Consider the following 3688-nt stretch of genomic DNA (forward strand, 5'->3'; position numbering starts at 1 on the left):
GAATGGAGTAAATTATCTCACATAAAGATGGCAAGAAGGCTGCACTGTGTCTACTCTAATGCAGTCGCGGAGCTAGCGGTCCTCACATCCAAATCCTCAGGCTAGACCTCCTGGCTGGGGAGGAGGTGGTGTAGAGAACTCGGAGGACCGAGCGAATCCAAATTCTAGAGCATCTGGCAGGGGAAGTGGCTGCAGTGTTGAAAGGGACTGACTTTGAGAAGGGATACTTCAAAGAGAAAAATGCCATTTCAGGTGCTGAATCAAGTTTTCCGCCAGGTACTACCAAGATCTGCTTGCAGGTGTCCGACTCCCATTGTTCCTGTTAAGTTTCTCAATATTTCAGCTGGCCAAGTTCCATCTGATGTCAGCTTTCATTCTGCATCAGTTTCTGACACAGAGCATCCACGAGTACTAATTACAGGGGGTCTTGGACAACTTGGAGTCGGTCTTGCTAAACTTTTGAGGAAACGGTTTGGAAAGGACAATGTGATCTTGTCTGACATTAGGAAACCTTCTGATCATGTTTTCTACAGTTGGCCATTTATTTATTCTGATATCTTGGATTATAAGAACCTTCGGGAAATGGTGGTAAACAATCAAATCAATGATTCATTCACTATAGTGCCCTGCTGTTGGAGAAACAAATGTACCATTGGCAAGAAATGTAAATATTACTGGTTTGCATAACATTCCGGACATTGCAACAGAACACAGTCTGCAACTCTTTGTGCCTAGCACTATTGGTGCTTTTGGACCTTGCTCCCCTTGGAACCCAACCCCTGATCTCTGTGTTCAGAGACCTAGAACCATCTATGGAGTGTCCAAGGTTCATGCAGAGCTCATAGGAGAATATTATCATTATCATTATGGTTTAGACTTCCGCTGCCTGAGGTATCCTGGAATCATTTCTGTTGACTCCCAGCCTGGCAGAGGAACAACTGATTATGCAGTTCAGATTTTCCATGATGCTATAAAAAGCAGCAGGTTTCAGTGTTACCTGAGACCAGACACTCGGCTTCCCATGGTGTACATTGATTATTGCCTTAGAGCTACACAGGAAACCATGGAAGCTTCTGCAGATTCTCTCCCCAAGAGAACTTACAACAGCAGTGTCATGAGTTTTACCCCTGAAGAGCTGGCACAAGAAATTGTCAAGCATGTACCTGAGTTCCAGATCACATACAATGTAGACACAGTTTGCCAGGCCATAGCTGATACTTGACCAATGAATTTTGATGACAGCAATGCATGGAAGGATTGGGGATGGAAACACTACTACGATCTTCCTGAAATGGTGACAACTATGTTCAATTTCTACACCTCTGAGTCCAGAGCTGTTCATGCCAATTAACCAGAAGTAATGGTTACTGAGTCCCCAGGGAATGTGAAAGAGAGATTCTGAAATTAGTTTACCATGTTATAAACCTTGTAGCTTGTGCATTATTTGGACTAAAGGATGGTAGTTGGCTCTTGGGTTTGACAATAGCTCACATACATGGTAGGAGACTTCTCAAACCAATTGCATAGTACTTTTAAAACATGTTCTTTTTTCCTGATTTTATTCTTCTTCAGTATTATTGAAGTATTATTAGGACTTTGAAGGCATTTTTTTAGTCAGAAATAATATTTTTGAATGAAAGACTAAAGACTTTACAGTTAAATGTGAATCATTGGGAACTGAGGTGTATTTTTTTTATTAAAGTTCTTTTTTTTAATATATTTAGTTCTCAGCATTGACTTTCACAAGAGTTTGAATTACAAATTTTCTCCCCATTTCTACCCTCCCCCCCACTCCAAGATGGCATATATTCTGGTTGCCCTGTTCCCCAGTCAGCCCTCCCTTCTGTCACCCCACTCCCCTCCCATCCCCTTTTCCCTTCCTTTCCTGTAGGGCAAGATAAATTTCTATGCCCCATTGCCTGGGTATCTTGTTTTCTAGTTGCATACAAAAAAAATTTTTTTTTGTCTTTGAACATCTGTTTTTTTTGAGTTCCAAATTCTCTCTCCTCTTCCCTTCCCACCCACCCTCCCTAAGAAGTCAAGCAATTCAACATAGGCCACATTGAGGTGCATTTTTTTATTAAGATTTTTTTTTTATTTTTAGTTTACAACACTCAGTTCCACATGATTTTGAGTTTCAGATTTTCTTCCCCCCTCCCTCCCCAAGATGGCATGGAATCTGATGTATCTTCTACATATAACTTTGCATTGAACTTATTTACACAATAGTCAAGTTGAAAAGAAGAATTATGACTAATGGAATGAAACATGAGAAAGAAGAAACAGAACCAAAAAAGAAAACAAAAACAAAAGAGAAAACAAAAGAAAAAAAAGGAGACCAAACAGTTTGCCTCAATCTGCATTCCATCTCCATAGTTCTTTCTCTGGATATAGATGGCTCTCTCCCTCATAAGTCCTTTGGAGTTGTCTTTGAACCTTGTATTGCTGAGAAGAGCGAGGTCTATGAAGGTTAATCATCACAGAATCAATATATCTGTGGTTGTGTATAATGTTCTCCTAGTTCTTCTCCACTCACTCAGCATTATACTGTGTAGGTTTTTCCAGGTTATTATAAAGTCCATATCTTCCCCATTTCTTATAGCACAATAGTATTCCATTACATTCATATACCACAACTTGTTCAGCCATTCCCCAATGGATGGGCATCCCCTTGAATTCCAATTCTTTGCTACTACAAAAAGAGCCTCTATGAATATTTTTGTACACATAGGTCCTTTTCCTACTTGTGTGATCTCTTTGGGATACAGCCCTAGAAGTGGTATTGCTGGGTCAAAGGGTATGAATGTTTTTATAGCCTTTGGGGCATAGTTCCAAATTGTTCTCAAGAATGACTGGGTCAATTCACTATTCCACCAGCAATGTAACAGGGTTCCAATTTTCCCACATCCTCTCCAGCATTTATCATTTTCCTGTTTTGTCATTTTAGCCAATCTGACAGGAGAGATGTGGTACCTAAGAGTTGTTTTGATTTGCATTTCTCTAATCAGTAGTGATTTAGAACATTTTTTTCATATGCCTATAGATAACTTTAATTTCTTCCTCTGAAAACTGCCTGTTCATATCCTTTGACCATTTCTCAATTGGGAAATGACTTGTATTCCTATAAATTTGGCTCAGTTCCCTGTATATCTTAGAAATGAGGCCTTTATCAGATACTGGTTGTAAAGATTTTCTCCCAATTTTCTGCTTCCCTCCTAATCTTTGTTGCATTGGCTTTTTTTATACAAAGACTTTTCAATTTAACATTAAAACAGAGACCTTTGTGTGTGTCATGGACCTCTCTGGCAGTCAGTCTGGAGAATCTTATCATCCCCTTGTCAGAATCGTGGTTTGAAATGCCTAAAATAAAATACATAGGAATTAAAAGAAAACCAAAACCCAATTATTTTGACATTCAGATGTATTTTTTTCACATTCAGATAAATGGTCTGAAATCCAAAAAAAAAAATGGCAAGAAAAAGTAGTTCTATTGGAAGGGAAGAGGGGGCAGGTGAGGGGGAATGAGCAAATCTTGCTCTCATCAGATTTGACTTAAGGAGGGAATAACATACACACTCAATTGGGTATCTTACCCTATGGGAAAGTAGAGGGGAAGGGAGCATGATAGAAGGGAAGGCAGATGGGGGAGGAGGTAATCAAAAGCAAACACTTTTGAAAAGGGGCAGAG

General features: G+C 39.6%; 1 pseudogene; it reads left to right on the plus strand.

Moving 5' to 3' along the window:
- The first annotated feature begins 240 nt into the window (after window positions 1–240).
- On the plus strand, window positions 241–1351 carry LOC118849812 (annotated as a pseudogene).
- The last annotated feature ends 2337 nt before the right edge of the window (window positions 1352–3688 follow it).

Source organism: Trichosurus vulpecula, chromosome 5, assembly GCF_011100635.1.
Source record: "Trichosurus vulpecula isolate mTriVul1 chromosome 5, mTriVul1.pri, whole genome shotgun sequence".
Classification (NCBI taxonomy): Eukaryota; Metazoa; Chordata; class Mammalia; order Diprotodontia; family Phalangeridae; genus Trichosurus; species Trichosurus vulpecula.